Source organism: Somniosus microcephalus, chromosome 4 (assembly GCF_052327205.1).
Source record: "Somniosus microcephalus isolate GS21.2 chromosome 4, FLI_Smic_1.0, whole genome shotgun sequence".
NCBI lineage: Eukaryota > Metazoa > Chordata > Chondrichthyes > Squaliformes > Somniosidae > Somniosus > Somniosus microcephalus.
In genome coordinates, this window is record NC_140990.1 from 39,346,779 (window position 1) to 39,365,776 (window position 18,998).

General features: G+C 50.6%; 2 pseudogenes across 1 annotated transcript in view; one reads left to right on the forward strand and one right to left on the reverse strand.

Annotated features, from left to right (window-relative positions):
• Positions 1 to 221: 221 nt before the first annotated feature.
• LOC147118679 (uncharacterized) lies at positions 222 to 5,524 on the reverse strand (annotated as a pseudogene).
• LOC147118680 (uncharacterized) overlaps positions 2,632 to 18,998 on the forward strand; it is a 96,733-nt pseudogene continuing 80,366 nt past the window's right edge. The window contains exons 1-2 of the transcript XR_015077937.1: positions 2,632 to 5,378; positions 9,236 to 10,510. The product of XR_015077937.1 is annotated as an uncharacterized LOC147118680 (transcript). The remainder of the gene's footprint in view (positions 5,379 to 9,235; positions 10,511 to 18,998) is intronic.

An 18,998-nucleotide genomic window follows, 5' to 3' on the forward strand; every position in this document is an offset into this window, starting at 1 on the left:
TCGGAGCAGGTGAACGGTCTCTCCCCAGTGTGAACTCGCTGATGATTCAGCAGGTGGGATGACTGAATGAATCCCGTCCCACACACAGAGGTGAATGGTCTCTCCCCAGTGTGAACTTGCTGATGTCTCAGCAGGGTGGATGAATCACTGAATCCCTTCCCACACACGGAGCAGGTGAACGCCCGCTCCCCACTGTGAACTCGCTGGTGTGTCAGCAGGTGGGATGACTGAATGAATTTTTTCCCACAAATGGAGCAGGTGAACGGCCTCTCCCCAGTGTGAACTCAATGGTGTGTCAGCAGGTTGGATGAATTAGCAAATCCCTTCCCACAAACAGCAGATGAACGGCCTCTCCCCAGTGTGAGTGTATTGGTGTGTCAGTAGATCTCTTGTGCTTTTAAAGCTCTTCTCACACTCAGAACATTTGAAAGGTCTCTTTTCAGTGTGAACAAGTTGGTGTTTAGAGAGGTTGGCTAATCGAGCAAATCCCTTTCCACACACAATGCAGGTGAATGGCCTCTCCCCAGTGTGAACTCGCTGGTGGTCAGTGAGACTAGATGACTGCCCGAACCTCTTCCCGCACTGAGAGCAACTGAATGGCTTCTCTCCCGTGTGAATTCGCTGGTGGTCAGTGAGGTTAGATAACTGCCCGAATCTCTTCCCGCAATGAGAGCAACTGAACGGTCTCTCCCCAGTATGAACTCGCTGGTGCGTCAGAAGGTGTGATGACTGACTGAATCCCTTCCCACACACAGAGCAGGTGAACGGCCTCTCCCCGGTGTGAATGCGCCGATGAGTTTCCAGTCGGGACGGGGAGCTGAATCCCTTCCCACAGTCCCCACATTTCCATGGTTTCCCTGTGGTGCGGGTGTCCTTGTGTCTCTCCAGGTTGGACGATCGGTTAAAGTCTCATCCACACACAGAACACGTGTATGGTTTCTCCTCACTGTGAAAGGTGCGATGATTTTTCAGGCTGTGTAACTGGTTAAAGCTATTTCCACAGTCAGTGCACTGGAACACTCTCACTCGGGTGTGAGAGTCTCAGTACTTTTCCAGTCACACTGATTGAAATCTTTCCCCACAGACAGAACAGACAAACATTTCTCCTTCCACATTCAGAGGCCGATGATATTCGGGTCCTGATGAATGGAGTGACTCTCTCAGACCTTGATGTGATGTTTGGTCTGAATTTGCGGTGTGTAAATGCTGCCCTTCTCACAGCCTGTAAAAGGAGTTTACAAAAGCCATCACTGTGAGTCCAGGATAGAAATTGACAAGATTCTCTCCTCCTGGTTCCTGGCCAAGGGGGCCACGCATGCACCCTGCTGCCCCCTGAGCCTCTCAAGATGGCGTCCGTTACCCCGGGCCTGTCACCAGGAGAAAGCCCCACAGCTGCTGCCCCGCTCGGGGCAAACGCCCGGCCCGGAGGCTCTTGTTCGGGGCCTGAGGCCCACCCTGGGTGTTTGTGAAGCGGATAATGTTGAGTGTTTTAATAATGGGGCCTGGGGCCGCACTCGGGGTGTGAGCAGCCCGCGTCCCCCCGGGGTTCATGAACCCGCTCCCTGAGCGCGGGGTGTGAGCAGCCCGCGTCCCCCCGGGGTTCATGAACCCGCTCCCTGAGCTCGGGGTGTGAGCAGCCCGCGTCCCCCCGGGGTTCATGAACCCGCTCCCTGAGCTCGGGGTGTGAGCAGCCCGCGTCCCCCCGGGGTTCATGAACCCATTCCCTGAGCTCGGGGTGTGAGCGGCCCATGTCCCCCTGGGTTTCATGAACCCGTTCCCTGAGCTCGGGGTGTGAGTGGCCCGCGTCCCCCCGGGGTTCATGAACCCGCTCCCTGAGCTCGGGGTGTGAGCATCCCGCGTCCCCCCGGGGTTCATGAACCCACTCCCTGAGCTTGGGGTGTGAGCGGCCCACGTCCCCCCGGGGTTCATGAACCCGCTCCCTGACCTCTCACCTGATGTGTCAGCGGCTGCTGCCAAGGGCCCCGCATGCTTAGCTCACACTGCCCGGGTAATTGACGGGAGCTGGGACCAATGGGAAGAGCGGGCGGGGCTGGAGAACCGAGTGTGCGGCGGGTCCTCCAACCTATCGGAGTGTGTGAGGGGCGGGATTGACCTTTAAACTGGAACAACAGAAGGTGAGCTGAGCATGCGCGGACCTTGGCAGCAGCCGCTGACACATCAGGTGAGAGGTCAGGGAGCGGCTTCATGAACCCCGGGGGGACGCGGGCTGCTCACACCCCAAGTGCGGCCCCAGGCCCCATTATTAAAACACTCAACATTATCCGCCCGCCGCTTCCCGGTTTCTCCCGATTCGCTCAGCAAAGAGGCCCCGCGCCAAACTCTTGGACAGACAGGAAGTCAGGGAGCGTCTGTAAATGGAGGAGAAATGGAGACTGGGCAGGAAGCGTCTGTAAATGGAGGGGAAATGGTGACTGGTCAGGGAGCATGTGTAAATGAAGGAGAAATGGTGACTGGTCAGGGAACGTCTGTAAATGGAGGAGAAATGGAGACTGGTCAGGGAGCGTCTGTAAATGGAGGAGAAATGGTGACTGGTCAGGGAGCGTCTGTAAATGGAGGAGAAATGGTGACTGGTCAGGGAGCGTCTGTAAATGAGAGAGAAATGGGGACTGGTCAGGGAGTGTCTGTAAATGCAGGAGAAATGGTGACTGGTCAGGGAGCGTCTGTAAATAAAGGAGAAATGGAGACTGGTCAGGGAACGTCTGTAAATGAGGGAGAAATGGGGACTGGTCAGGGAGCAATAACATCATAAGTATTAAAATAGAAAGGGATTGTCACCTTGGATAAAATAGGAGATCTGAAATTAGATGGCGCTCCAGGTCCAGATGATATCCACTCACGGGTGTTTAAAGAGATGGGACGGTGCTCTGTGAGCCCCTTGCCTGTATCATCAACAGCTCCATAGAGTCAGGGATTGTTTCCTGAGATTGGAGGTAGCTCTCGTCATTCCCATTTTCAAAACAGGGAGAAGTCAGCGCCTGGAATTAGTGTGATCTCGATTAGAGGGAAGATGCTTGAAGGGATCCTGAGAGATACTGTTTATGGTCACTGGGACAGGGAAGGATCCATTAGAAATACTCACAGCTTCTGGAAAAGAAGGTCTGCCTTAGTCGGACGTGGGACTTGCCTGTTTACTCTGCTTGATGGATCAATATAAGATACGGTAGAGGACAGAGAACCTGCTCATCTTAAAGTTGTTGACACTCAACTCTTGGACCTATTAATTAAATAATGAGACAAGGCGTTAGCTGGAATCTAACACCCACTTCTTTCTGCTCCTCTACTCCTCTTAAAGGTTTACTATTTAGATTTTTTAATTGAATTGGGATGTGGACATCGCTGGCAAGGCCAGCATTTATTGCCCATCCCCAGTTGCCATTGAGAAGCTGGTCTTGAGCTGCCTTATTGAATCGCTACAGTCCGTGTGGTGAAGGTGCTCCCACAGTGCTGTTATAGAGGGAGTTCCAGGATTTGGAACCAGTGACGATGAAGGAACGGCGATATATTTACAAGTCAGGATGGTGTGTGTAACTTGGAGGGGAACTTGCTGGTGGTGGTGTTCCCATGTGCCTGCTGTCCTTGTGTCCTTCTAGGTGGAAGAAGTCACGGGTTTGGGAGGTGCTGCCAAAGAAGCCTTGGTGCAGTGCATCATGTACATGGTAGACCCTGCAGCCACGGTACACCGGTGGTGGAGGGAATGAATGTTTAAGGTGGTGGATGGGATGCCAATCAAGCGGGCTGCTTTGTCCTGAATGGTGTTGAGCCTCTTGAGTGTTGTTGGAGCTGCACTCATCCAGGCAAGTGGAGAGTGTTCCATCACACTCCTGACTTGTGCCTTGTAGATGGTAGAAAGGCTTTGGGGAGTCAGGAGGTGAGACACTTGTCGCAGAATACCCAGCCTCTGACCTGCTCTTGTCACCACAGTATTTATGTGGCTGGTCCAGTTAAGTTTCTGGTCAATGGTAACCCCCAATATGTTGATGGTGGGAGATTCAGTGATGGTAATGCCGTTGAATGTAAAGGGTCAGTGGTTAGAATCTCTCTTGTTAGAGATAGTCAATGCCTGGCACTTGTGTGGCGCGAATGTTACTTGCCACTTATATCATCCAAGTCTTGCTGCATGCGGGTACGGACTACTTCATTAACTGAGGAGTTGTGAATGGAATTGATCACTGTGCAATCAGCAGCAAACATCCCCACTTCTGACCTTATGGTAAGGGAAGGACATTGGAGAAACAGCTGAAGGTGGTTAAGCCTAGGACACTGCCTTGAGGCAAAGCTGCAGCGATGTCCTGGGGCTGAGATGATTGACCTCCAACAATCACAACTTTCTTCCTTTGTGCTAGGTGTGACTCCAGCCAGTGGAGAGTTTTCTGCCTGATTCTCATTGACTTCAGTTTTACTCGGGCTCCTTGATGCTGCACTCGGTCAATTGCTACCTTGTGTCAAGAGCAGTCACTCTCACATAGATACATAGAAGATAGGAGCAGGAGTAGGCCATTCGGCCCTTCGAGCCTGCTCCGCCATTCAATGAGATCATGGCTGATCATTCAAATTCAGTACCCGGTCCCTGCCTTCTCCCCATATCCCTTGATCCCTTTAGCCTTAAGAAATATATCCAACTCTTTCTTGAATATACTTAATGAACTGGCCTCCACCGCCCTCTGTGGCAGAGAATTCCACAGGTTCACCACTCTCTGGGTGAAGAAATTCCTCCTCATTTCAGTCCTAAATGGCTTACCCCTTATCCTTAGACTATGACCCCTGGTTCTGGACTCCCTGGCCATCAGAAACATCCTTCCTGTATCTAGTCTGTCCAGGCCTGACAGAATTTTATAGGTTTCGATGCGATCCCCTCTCAATCTTCTAAACTCCAGTGAGTATAAGCCCAATCGACACAATCTCTCCTCATACATCATTCCTGCCATCCCAGGTATCAGCCTGGCAAATCTTCGCTGCACTCCCTCCATGACAAGAACGTCCTTCCTCAGGTAAGGTGACCAAAACTGCACACAATACTCAAGGTGTGGTCTCACCAAGGCCCTGTACAACTGCAGCAAGACATCCTTGTTCTTGTACTCGAACCCTCTTGCTACGAAGGCCAACATACCATTTGCCTTCTTAACCGCCTGCTGCACCTGCATGCTTACCTTCAGCGACTGGTGTACAAGAACACCCAGGTCTCTTTGCACTTCCCCTTCTCCCAATCTATTACCATTCAAATAATAATCTGCCTTCCTGTTTTTGCCTCACCTCTGGAATTCAGCTCTTCTGACTATGTTTGGACCAAGGCTGTAATGAGGTCTGGAGCCAAGTGGTCATGGTGGAACCCAAACTGAACATCAGTGAGCAGGTTATTGGTGAGTAAGTGCCGCTTGATTGCACTGTCGATGACACCTTCCATGACTTTGCTGATGATTGAGAGCAGAGTGATGGGGCGGTAATTGGCTGGATTGGATTTGTCCTGCTTTTTGTGGAAAGGACATACCTCGGCAATTTTCCACATTGTCTAAAGTCTCCTCCTTTGTCTCGGTGTCAGTTTTTGACTGATTCCGCTCTAGTGAAGGTTTTACTTCGTTATAGGCGCTATGTAAATGAAAGTTGTTGTTGTGCTACCATTGGCTTGAGCTTTGCCAGACAGAATCATCCAGGGCCGGCAGCTGTGCTGCTCCCCATGGTCAAAATGTTGGCAGCTCGCTGTATCGGCTCACAGCTCAGAATTAGCAAAGTACTGGAGGGCAGACAGTGACTGGGGCTGAACCCCACCATCACACAGCACCTTCAGTATCGGCTCACAGCTCAGAATTAGCAATGTACTGGAGGGCAGACAGTGACTGGGGCTGAACCCCACCATCACACAGCACCTTCAGTATAGGCTCACAGCTCAGAATTACCACTTGGCAAGGTACTGGAGGGCAGACAGTGACTGGGGCCGAACCCCACCATCACATAGCACCTTCAGTATAGGCTCACAGCTCAGAATTACCACTTGGCAAGGTACTGAAGGGCAGACAGTGACTGGGGCCGAACCTCACCATCACACAGGACCTTCAGTATAGACTCACAGCTCAGAATTACCACTTGGTGAGGTACTGGAGGGCAGACAGTGAATGGGGCCGAACCCCACCATCACACAGCACCTTCAGTATAGGCTCACAGCTCAGAATTACCACTTGGTGAGGTACTGGAGGGCAGACAGTGACTGGGGCCGAAACCCCACCATCACACAGCACCTTCAGGAGTGAACTACAGACCTGTTAGCCTCACATCAATAGTTGGGAAAATGCTGGAAATATTATAAAGAATGCAATAACTGGGCACTTAGAAACTAATAGTAAGATTGGGCAGAGTCAACATGGATTTATGAAAGGGAAATCCTGTTTGACAAAGCTATTGGAGTTCTTTGAGGATGTAACTAGTGGAGTAGACAAAGGGGAACCGGTAGATGTGGTGTATTTGGATTTTCAGAAGGGCTTCGATAAGGTCCCACACAAGAGGTTGGTGAACAAAATTAGGGCACATGGAATTGGGGATAATATACTAGCATGGATTGAGAATTGGTTAACTGATAAATAACAAAGAGTAGGGATAAACGGGTCTTTTTCAGGATGGCAGGCTGTAACTAGTGAGGTACTGCAAGGATTGGTGCTTTGGCCCCAGCTAATCACAATCTATATCAATGATTTGGATGAGGGGACTAAATGTAACATTTCCAAATTTGCTGATGATACAAAGCTAGGTGGCAGTGTCCGTTGTGAAGAGGATGTGAAGAGGCTTCAAGGGGATCTCGACAGGCTCAGTGAGTGGGCGAGAACATGGCAGATGGATTATAACGTGGATAAATGTGAAGTTATCCACTTTGGTAGAAAAAAACAGAAAGGCAGAGTATTTCCTAAATGGTGAAAGATTGGGGAATGCAGATGCTCAAAGGGACCTGGGTGTCCTTGTACATGAGTCACTGAAAGTGAATGTACAGGTGCAGCAAACCATTAGGAAGGCAAATGGTATGCTGGCCTTCATTACAAGAGGATTTGAGTACAGGAATAAAGAAGCCTTACTCCAATTATATAGGGCCTTGGTGAGACCACACCTGGAGTACTGTGTACAATTTTGGTCTCCTTACCTAAGGAAGGATGTACTTGCCATAGAGGGAGTGCAATGAAGGTTCACGAGATTGATTCCTGGGATGATTGGACTGTCGTATGAGAAGAGATTGAGTAAACTAGGCCTGTATTCTCTTGAATTCAGAAGAATGAGAGGGGATCTCATTGAAGCATACAAAATTATTACAGGGCTTGACAGGATGGCTGCTGGGAGAATGTTTCCCTTGGCTGGGGAGTCTAGAACCAGGGGCCACAGCCTTAGGATAATGGGTCGGCCATTCAGGACTGAGATGAGAAGAAATTTCTTTACAGAGGGTGGTGAATCTTTGGAATTCTCTACCCCAGAGGGCTGTGGAGGCTCAGTCATTGGGTATATTCAAAACAGATTCGATAGATTTCTGACCAGTAAGGGCATCAAGGGATACGGCGATAGGGCTGGTGAATGGAATTGAGGCAGAAGATCAGCGATGATCTCATTGGATGGCGGAGCAGGCTCGAAGGGCTGAATGGCCGACTCCTGCTCCTATTTCTTATGTTCTTATGTTCCTAAATGGGGAAAAATCCGAGCCTGCGATAAATGGGGATTTCAAACAGCGAGGATGAGGCGATGAGAGAGTGTGTGGGATGAGGGTTTTATAGCTTAGGAGGGGCAAGAGAGGGAAGAATGTTCCAGGGAAACGAGTACTGTCTGTTCAGAATTTCTACCCTGTCCGTAACTCGATGTAAAGTTATGAGGACAGGTTGCACAGACTGGGCTTGTATTCCCTTGAATATAGAAGATTAAGGGTTGATCTGATTGAGGTGTTTAAGATGATTAAAGGAGTTGACAGGGTAGATAGAGAGAAACGGTTTCCTCTGATGGGAGAGTCCACAACAAGGGGACACAACCTTCCAACTAGTGCTCGGCCATTCAGGGGTGATTTTCAGGAAGCACATCTTCACACAAAGGGTATTGGAAATCTGGAACTCTCCCCAAAAAGCTGTCGAGGCTGAGGGTCAATTGAAAATTTCAAAACTGAGTGTGCTAGATTTTTGTTAAGCAAGGTTACTAAAGGTTACAGAACCACGGCGGGTAAATGGAGTTAAGATACAGACCAGCCATGATCTAATAGAATGGCGGAACAGGCTTGAGCGGCTGAATGGCCTACTCCTGTTCCTATGTTGCTACCTACAGTGATGAGTCATAGAGTCATAGAGTCATAGAGTAATACAGCACGGATAGAGGCCCTTCGGCCCATCGTGTCCATGCCGGCCATCAAGCCCTGTCTAATCTAATCCCATATTCCAGCATTTGGCCCGTAGCCTTGTATGCTATGGCATTTCAAATGCTCATCCAAATGCTTCTTAAATGTTGTGAGGGTTTCTGCCTCCACAACCCTTTCAGGCAGTGAGTTCCAGACTCCAACCACCCTCTGGGTGAAAAAGTTCTTTCTCAAATCCCCTCTAAACCTCCCGCCCTTTACCTTGAATCTATGCCCCCTAGTTATTGACCCCTCTACTAAGGGGAAAAGCTCCTCAGCATCCATCCTATCTATGCCCCTCACAATTTTGTACACCTCAATCATGTCCCCCCTCAGCCTCCTCTGCTCCAAGGAAAACAAACCCAATCTGCCCAGTCTCTCTTCATAGCTGAAGCGCTCCAGCCCTGGTAACATCCTGGTGAACCTCCTCTGCACCCTCTCTAACGCGATCACATCTTTCCTGTAGTGTGGCGACCAGAACTGCACACAGTATTCCAGCTGTGGCCTAACCAGTGTTTTATACAGCTCCATCATAACCTCCTTGCTCTTATATTCTATGCCTCGGCTAATGAAGGCAAGTATCCCATATGCCTTTTTTACCACCTTATCCACCTGTTCCGCCGCCTTCAGGGATCTGTGTACCTGCACACCCAGATCCCTCTGACCCTCCGTCTTGCCTAGGGTCTTTCCCTTCATTGTGTATTCCCTTGCCTTGTTAGACCCCCCAAAGTGCATCACCTCGCACTTTTCCGGGTTAAATTCCATTTGCCACTGTTCCGCCCATCTGACCAACCCATCTGTATCGTTCTGCAGACTGAGGCTACCCTCCTCGCTATTTACCACCCTACCGACATTTGTAAACTCCTTTTACAGGGTGTTAGAAGGGGAGGATTTGCAGACAGGAAACACAAACCAAACATCACATCAAGATCTGACAGAGTCACTCCATTCATCAGGACCTGAATATCATCAGCCTTTGAATGTGGAAGGAAAAATGTTTGTCTGTTCTGTCTGTGGGAAAAGATTTCAAACATCAGTGTGACTGGAAAAGCACCGAGACACTCACACCCGAGTGAGAGTGTTCCAGTGCACTGACTGTGGAAGAGCTTTAACCAGTTACACAGCCTGAAAAAACATCGCACCGTTCACAGCGGGGAGAAACCGTACACGTGTTCTGTGTGTGGACGAGGCTTCAACTGATCGTCCAACCTGGAGAGACACAAGGACACCCACACCATGAAGAAACCATGGAAATGGGACTGTAGGAAGGGATTCAGTTCCCCGTCCAAGCTGGAATCCCATCGGTGCAGTCACACTGGGGAGAGGCCGTTCACCTGCTCCATGTGTGGGAAGGGATTCCCTCTTTCATCCCTCCTGGTGAGACACCAGTGAGTTCACACTGGGGAGAGCCCATTCACCTGCTCCGTGTGTGGGAAGGGATTCACTCAGTCATCGCACCTGCTGAAACACCAACTTGTTCACTCTGATAAGAGACCTTTTAAATGTTCTAAGTGTGAACTGAGCTTTAAAATTGCAAGTGGTCTACTGAGACACCAATGCACTCACACCAGGGAGAGGCCGTTCACCTGCTCCATGTGTGGCAAGGGGTTCACTAATTCATCCAACCTGCTGTCACACCAGCGAGTTCACACTGACGAGAGACCTTATCAATGCCTGGACTGCGGGAAGTGCTTTAAAATTTCCAGGGAACTGACATGCCATCAACGTGTTCACACTGATGAGAGGCTGTTCAGGTGCTCTCACTGTGGGTCTGGGTTCAGGCAGTCATTTCAACTCACTGTACACCAGCGCACTCACACTGGAGAGAGACCGTTCACCTGCTCTGTGTATGGGAAGGGATTCACTCAGTCATCCCACCTCACTGATCATCAACTTGTTCACACTGATGAGAGACCTTTTAAATGTTCTGACTGTGAGAAGAGATTTAAAAGCAAAAGGAAACTGATACAACACGAACGCACTCACACTGGGGATTTGCCGTTCACCTGCTCCGTGTGTGGGAAGGGATTTCCTCTGTCATCCCACCTGGTGAGACACCAGCGAGTTCACACTGGGGTGAGGCCGTTCACCTGCTCCGTGTGTGGGAAGGAATTCACTCAGTTATCCAACCTGCTGAGACACAAGCAAGTTCACACTGGGGAGAGGCCGTTCACCTGCTCTGTGTGTGGGAAGGGATTCACTAGTTCATCCAGCCTGCTTAAACACCAACGAGTTCACAAGTGACTGCAGGGGTTGGATTCTGCTGTTGTTGCTGCTGTTAATCACATCCAGGACTGAACCATGTTCATTCTGACAGTTGGGGTTTGTTTCTGCTGATGTTAATAACCCCTATAACTGGGCTGGAGTTTAATATTCTGGATATATGTCAAATAAATCAGTTTTGTTTTAAACACATTGCTGTAGATTTTTGTCTTTCCCACCTGAGTGTTCAGCATCACCTGGCTGGAGCTCGGAAAGGACAATCTGGGGGAGGATCGTATGGCGGGAACAGAACTTCAGCCTGGACACAGTCCTTCAGGGCCACACTGAGAGGAGCAAACGGCACTTTGGTCTTTCTCATCTCTCTTCACCGACAGCAAAGTCCCCGTGTGGATTATTCTTGAGGTGTGTGAGAAACGTGTCCCAGCCGCTCTCTGCCATGGTTCAGAGCTCCTAGGCACGGTACAGAAGGCTCCTTTACAATTGTGTTTAGGGTCGGGAAGAACAACGGTGAATGCTGGAAACGTGCTGTCAAATCAGAGATTGGTGTCAAACTGCGATCTGTTCCTGACTTAAAGTGAAACGACAGGTTTAACTTTCCAGTCTAAAAATGACTGTGGTAATTATTCTATGTAGATTTAACGTGTTTGTGGGATAGTCCTGAGTCTACCATTTTAAGTCAGGCATTAACCCATTTAAAATAAACCCATTTAAAATAAGTTGGTGAAAGTCTGCATTAAAATAGCAGATGGAGGAGTTCACCGGAGCCTGTTAACTGCTGGTACAATTATACAACAGACATTTGATCTCCAGATAAAGAAGGGCCTGCAGCGTGTTTCCAGGAATTCCCTGTTTTATTGATGTGTGTGTTAGACACCAGGATAACAAAAAATACATGAACTGGAACATCCCCGGGGGAGCGATCCCGACAGTTACTCTGGGATCACTCCCGCTGTGGAACTCCACCACTGACCCTGCTGAAGGTTGTAGGCTCAGGGAGTGGGGCCTCCAGGAGTGGGCGGTAAGAAAGCTGGGCTTCAGTATCCTGACAAATATATGGCGAGGAACCAGATGAATCCTTACTGAGGAACCGTCTGGGGTTTTACCGGCCAGCGTAGGTCTCGGGGTGAATGATGCCTGACTCCCCGAGCTGTCTTACATTAAAGCCACAACAGAAAGGTCCAGTTTTCTCCTGGAGTTTGAGAGAAATCAGGTTTGAAAATGATGCAGAGTTTCAGCCAATGAGGGAGCTCCGGGCTGAGCCCCGCCCACTGGATGTTGCAAGCCCCGCCCCTCACACACTCCAATTGGTTGGAGGACCCGCCGCCCGCTCGGTCCTCCAGCCCCGCCCCACTCTTCCTATTGGTCCGAGCTCCCATCAATCACCCGGGCAGTGTGAGCTGAGCATGCGCGGCCCTTGGCAGCAGCCGCTGACACATCAGGTGAGAGGTCAGGGAGCGGATTCATGAACCCTGGGGGACGCGGGCTGCTCACACCCCGAGCTCAGGGAGTGGGTTCATGAACCCCGGAGGAGGCTGTGAGATTCTCAGCAGCTCAGCTCTGCTCGGTGCTGTGTGAACGGGCTGCTCCACACCCCGGCTGCTCACGGGAAATGCCAGTGCGGAGGGCCCAGTGCAGAAGGCCCAGGGTGGAAGACCCAGAGGAGAGTGTCCTAGGCTGGAGGCCCAGCACGGAGGACCCTAGGCGGGGGGCCTAGGGCAGAGCGGCTGGTCGACAGAAGTGGAGTCGGGAGATGCTGTGGGTGAGCATGCTGCACGGTTTCTGAAGGTGAAGAACGGTCTCCGGCCCGAATGAGTTCCAGCGGCCCCGTCTGTGCTCCGTTTGGTGACGGGGGCCGGTTTGTGCGCCGCCATTTTGGTGGAGGAAAGACAGACTGTTTCCATCTATAGTATGGTGCTTGAACAGCCATAAGATGGGAAAAGAGAACGGGATAAAAGTGAAAAAGGAAAAAAGGAAAATAAAAGGCAAAACAAAGTAATATCGGCAAGGAATAATGAATGTCTTGATGGCTGGGTCCTGTGAGTGATAACAGCAAGAAGAAGGACATTTGAGTAGTCGTTTTCTTTTTTTACGGGATTTGAGAAAGTGGTCGGCTTCTTTTCTGTGGAAAAGTTGAAGACTGTGGACAAGGATCATGACATTATATGGTTAGATAACATCAAGTGAAAATGAGGAGTTATTCGAGTGCCAATAGGACTGGCGTAGAACTGGTATTTACTTGTTTTGTTGAAGAAGTTTCGGGTTCTGGTTAAAAGTAGTTTACTTGAAGTTTTAATTGATTTCTGATATGGTTATGGGACTTTGTATATTGTGGTGTTATTTAGTGTTAAAGCCTTCCTTAATGTATAAATGATCGAACGAACGCTCAAGTGAACGCACGCATGCGGACAGAAATAATACGCACACACGCACACATACACAATGGAAATTATATTCGACTGAATGAAGGGCCCTCGCTCCCCAGGATGAAAGTGGGCATCCTACTGGGTGAGCATGAGGCCTGTCTGGATGGATGAACGAACGCACGCATGCACGCAGGTAGACAAATAACATGCACGCACGCAGACATGAACAATGGAATTTACGCTTGAGCGAACGAACGAACGAAGGAATGAATGACCGAATGATTGAGCGATGCCAGTAGGACTGGCGTATACGGGTTCTTTCTTTTCTTGGTTTATTAAATAGTGGCAGTTTGTACTGTAAACATTATTGATTTACTTGTAAAAATTTATTATTGTATTTATATTGTTGACCATAAAGCTGCTTTTTGAGGCTTTGTTTTATTGTAGCTATTGAATGTAATGGATTTATTATGTAATTGATGAGTTGTAACAAGTACTACCATATTTAAATAAATATGTTTAATTTATAAAAATGAACCCCGGGGGGACGCGGGCCGCTCACACCCCGAGCTCAGGGAGCGGGTTCATGAACCCCGGGGGGACGCGGGCCGCTCACACCCCGAGCTCAGGGAGCAGGTGATGAACCCTGGGGGGACGCGGGCCGCTCACACCCCGAGCTCAGGGAGCGGGTTCATGAACCCCGGGGGGACGCGGGCCGCTCACACCCCGAGCTCAAGGAGCGGGTTCATGAACCCCGGGGGGACGCGGGCCGCTCACACCCCGAGCTCAAGGAGCGGGTCCATGAACCCCGGGGGGACGCGGGCCGCTCACACCCCGAGCTCAGGGAGCGGGTTCATGAACCCCAGGGGGACGCGGGTCGCTCACACCCCGAGCTCAGGGAGCGGGTTCATGAACCCCGGGGGGACGCGGGATGCTCACACCCCGAGCTCAGGGAGCGGGTTCATGAACCCCGGGGGGACGCGGGCCGCTCACACCCCGAGCTCAAGGAGCGGGTTCATGAACCCCGGGGGGACGCGGGCCGCTCACACCCCGAGCTCAAGGAGCGGGTTCATGAACCCCGGGGGGACGCGGGCTGCTCACACCCCGAGCTCAGGGAGCGGGTTCATGAACCCCGGGGGGACGCGGGCCGCTCACACCCCGAGCTCAGGGAGCAGGTTCATGAACCCCGGGGGGACGCGGGACGCTCACACCCCGAGCTCAGGGAGCGGGTTCATGAACCCCGGGGGGACGCGGGCTGCTCACACCCCGAGTGCGGCCCCAGGACCCATTATTAAAACACTCAACATTATCCGCTTCACAAACACCCGGGTGGGCCTCAGGCCCCGAACAAGAGCCTCCGGGCCGGGCGTTTGCCCCGAGTGGGGCGGCAGCTGCGGGGCTTTCTCCCAGTGACAGGCCCAGGGTAACAGCCGCCATCTTGAGAGGCTCAGGGGGCAGCAGGGCGAATGCGTGGCCCCCTTGGCCAGGAACCAGGAGGAGAGAATCTTGTCAATTTCTATCCTGGACACTCAGTGATGGCTTTTGTAAACTCCTTTTACAGGCTGTGAGAAGGGCAGCATTTACACACCGCAAACTCAAACCAACAACAACTTACCTTTATATAACACTTTTAAAACGTAACATTATTGCAGTCAGACAATAATCGACACACGTACTTTGTTTGTGGTCCAGTGCACTGACACAAAGTTCCTTCACAACTGTAACAATTTTATTGCGGTTGCTGTGAAGGCTGCGCTCACTCTGCTCGTACACCTGGTCTCCAAAGGAAGCAAAACAGGATTAATGCTGCCGAGCTCAGCTCTCCATGTCTTTCCAGTGGCTGAAGGGTCTGTAACCATGTCAGGGGCGCCCCTGCCACAGGACTCAATATCCACCCCCTCCACCACTGGTGCACCATGTCTGCAGTATGTACGGTCTACAAGATAACCACGGTCAGGCCATGTGGAGTCAAGAGCCAGGCAGCAGAATGGATGGAAAGATCGCAACAAACTTCCCTTAACTCCAACCCTCTGATTTCTGTTTTGGAGCCAGCTTTCCATCCATTCTGCTGCCTGGCCCTTCACTCCACAGGGCCTGACCTTGGTCATCTTCTAGATCTTACAAACTGTTTATGGATAGCAAGCTGGTTACAAAACAGGAAATAGAGAGTAGGGGTTGGGAGTAGCTACTCAAGGTGGGAAGTGGTGTTCCACAGGGATCGGTGCTGGGACCACTGTTGTTCACCATTTACATAAACGATTTGGACTCGGGAATCAGAAGTACAAATTCAAAGTTTGTCGATGACACCAAATTGGGAGGTAGAGTTAATACTGAGGAAGACAAAATGCAAGAAGACATTAATAAATTTCAGAATGGGCATGTAATTGGCAAATGAATTTCACTATAGATCAGTGTGAGGTGGTGTGTTTTGGTGGGAAGAATAAGGAGGTCACACACTACTTGGACAAGGGGGTGAAATTGGGTTGCTTTGTGCCTCCCACGATATTCAGCGGGAGGTTAGCGGCGGCAGTAGCCGGTAGCTCCCCGCTGCACTGCACCGCCGGCAATGACGTCATCGCTGTGCACAGCAGCCTGGCTGCAACCTTGGGTTGCGACCCTTGACCTATCGCCGGACGATATGTCCGACAGGGTCAGGGGTCGTTACTGCAGCCATGGCAACGCCACTTAAAGGGCAGGTGTCGGGTGGTAACTTTTTATTTTGGCCGACTGCCAGCACCTGCCCCCTTCCCCTTTCTTCTTCGGGGTGTTGGCCGCGATCGCTCAGCCCGGCGCTCCTCTTGATCCGACACCCCGCTCCCCAGTGGTCCAGCAGGGCCCCGGTGTGCGCAGTGCTAGGCCCCTCTCCTTTAATCAGGGAGGGAGGTCTGCTATAACGCGGTGCTATGTGCCGATGGGCGTGGCACTGTTACACGAAGCAAAATTCACTGGTTGCGCCCCAAGAGGGAGGGGAGCGCTTCCATTAGCACCCCGCCTCCTGCCTGGGGCGCTACCACTGAATTTAATGAGCAGGGGCGCTAACTTTTTCGGGGCTAAAATTAGCCCCGGCAACGTTAGCAACCCAAAGGGGGCGCCACTGAATTTCCCCCTAAGTGTCTAAATGTGCTGGAGGAGCAGAGGGATCCAGGGCTACAGATACACAAATCGCTAAAAGTAGCGACACAGATTAATAAGGCCATTAAAAGAAAAGCACTGGGGTACATTCCTAAAGGAGCCTTCTGTTCCGTGTCTAGGAGCTCTGAACCGTGGCAGAGAGCGGCTGGGACACGTTTCTCACACGCCTCGAGATTAACCCACACGGCGACTTTGCTGTCAGTGAAGAGACGAGAAAGACCAAAGTGCCATTTGCCCCTCTCAGTGTGGCCCTGAAGGACTGTGTCCAGGATGAAGTTCTGTTCCCGCCGTACGATCCTCCCCCAGATTGTCCTTTCTGAGCTCCAGCCAGGTGATGCTGAACACTCAGGTGGGAAAGACAAAAATCTACAACAATGTGTTTAAAACAAAGCTGGTTTATTTGACATCTATCCAGAATATTAAATTCCAGCCCAGTTACAGGAGCTATTAACATCAGCAGAAATAAACCCCAACTGTCAGAATGAACATGGTTCAGTCCTGGATGTGATGAACAGCAGCAATAACAGCAGAATCCAAACCCTGCAGTCACTTGTGAACTCGCTGGTGTCTCAGCAGGTTGGATAACTGAGTGAATCCCTTCCCACACTCAGAGCAGGTGAATGGCCTCTCCCCGGTGTGAACTTGCTGGTGTCTCAGCAAGGTGGATGACTGAGTGAATCCCTTCCCACACTCAGAGCAGGTGAATGGCCTCTCCCCGGTGTGACTGCGCTTGTGTCTCGATAGGCCAGAGGATTGGCTGAAGCCTCGTCCACACACAGAACACGTGTACGGTTTCTCCCCGCTGTGAACGGTGCTCTTTGCTTCCATGTTCAGAGGCCGGTGATATTCAGATCTGATGAATCGAGTGACTCTGTCAGATCTTGACGTGATGTTTGGTCTGAGATTACTGTCTGCAAATCCTTCCCTTCTAATACCCTGTAAAATTAATATAAAACAGGGAGCGTGAGAGAGAGCCCACTAAAGAGGCAGGTTGTGAAATTGAGCTGAATGACTCTGGTCATTTGTGGGGCCGGCACTAGGAAAAAGTGACCATGAAAGCTGCTGGATTGTCGTAAAACCCCAGCTGGTTCACTAATGTCCTTCAGGGAAGGGAATTCGCCACCCGGACTCTGGCCTCTATGGGAGGAGGGAGTGGGAGGGGGAGTGGGCGAAGGAAAGGAACTTTATACATCTGCAACTCGACCAGAACTTTGACAGAACCTCCAAAACCCGCGACCTCCACCACCTAGAAGGACAAGGGCAGCTGTTGCATGGGAGCACCATCATCTCCACGTTCCCCTCCAAGTCACACACCATCCTGACTCAGATATATTCATCATTACTGGGTCAAAATCCTGGAACTCCTTACCGATCAACATTGTGGGAGTACCTTCACCACACGGACTGCAGGAGTTCAAGAAGGCGACTCACCACCCCCTTCTCAACGGGCAACTGGGGATTGGCCATGTTTGCTGCTCTTGCTAGCGATGCCCACATCACAAGAATGAATTAAAACAAATCTGTATATGTAAACTGGATTAAAAGCCTGTACAGAAATACTTGTTCCTAAAACAGCACTCTTTTACATTGTGCGGACAGTGCCTGCTTAGCAACCTAATCTCCCCCAGAATCCACCTCCCTTGACAGTCTCACATTGGAAATTGTTCGGTCCTCCTGGGCTCAGAAGTACTGGGGGTTAAACCCAGCAGCTTCTCCTCCATCTCCCCTCCAGCTCAAACTGAAGCAACAAAAAGACCTACACAGGTGGCCAGGGACCGACTTCCACATCCAGCGCCCGCCCTGATACAAGCCGGCTCTGGATTGGCGGCTCTGCTGTGTCAATCCAGTTGTGGTTTCTCCTGTCTGGGGGAGGCGCTGCACCCTGGGTTTCCTGGTGCTGGGGCCCTGGCAGCACGTCCGCCGGGCCCAGCCGCTCTGATTCTGATTGAGTTTTTTGATGAGGTAACAGAGAGGGTTGATGAGAGCAATGCGGTTAACATGGTGTACATGGATTTCCAAAAGGTGTTCGACAAGTGCCACATAATAGGCTTGCCAGCAAAGTTGAAGCCCATGGAATAAAAGGGACAGTGGCAGCATGGATACGAAATTGGCTAAGTGACAGAAAACAGAGAATAGTGGTGAACAGTTCTTTTTCAAACTGGAGGAAGGTACACAGTGGTGTTCCCCAGGGGTCAGTACGAGGACCACTGCTTTTCTTGATATATATTAACGGCTTAGACTTGGGTGTACAGGGCACAATTTCAAAATTTGCAGATGACACAAAACTTGGAAGTATAGTGAACAGTGAGGAGGATAGTGATAGACTTCAAGAAGACAGACGGGTTGGTGGAATGGGCGGACACGTGGCAGATAAAATTTAACGCAGAAAAGTGCGAAGTGGTACATTTTGGTAGGAAGAACGAGGAGAGGTAATATAAACTAAAGGGTACAATCCTAAAGTGGGTGCATGAACAGAGAGACCTGGGGGTATGTGTGCACAAATCATTGAAGCTGGCAGGGCAGGTTGAGAAAGTGGTTAAAAAAGCATACGGGATCCTGGGCTTAATAAATAGAGGCACAGAGTCCAAAAGCAAGGAAGTTATGATGAACCTTTATAAAACACGGGTTCGGCCTCAACTGGAGTATTGTGTCCAATTCTGGGCACCACACTTTATGAAGGATGTCAAGGCCTTAGAGAGGGTGCAGAAAAGATTGACAAGAATGGTTCCAGTGATAACGGATGAGGGACTTCTGTTACGTGGATAGACTGGAGAAGCTGGGGTTGTTCTCCTTAGAGCAGAGAAGGTTGGGAGGGGATTTGATGGAGGTGTTCAAAATCATGAGGGTTCTGGACAGAGTAGATAGAGAGAAACTGTTCCCATTGGCGGAAGGGTCGAGAACCAGAAGACACAGATTTA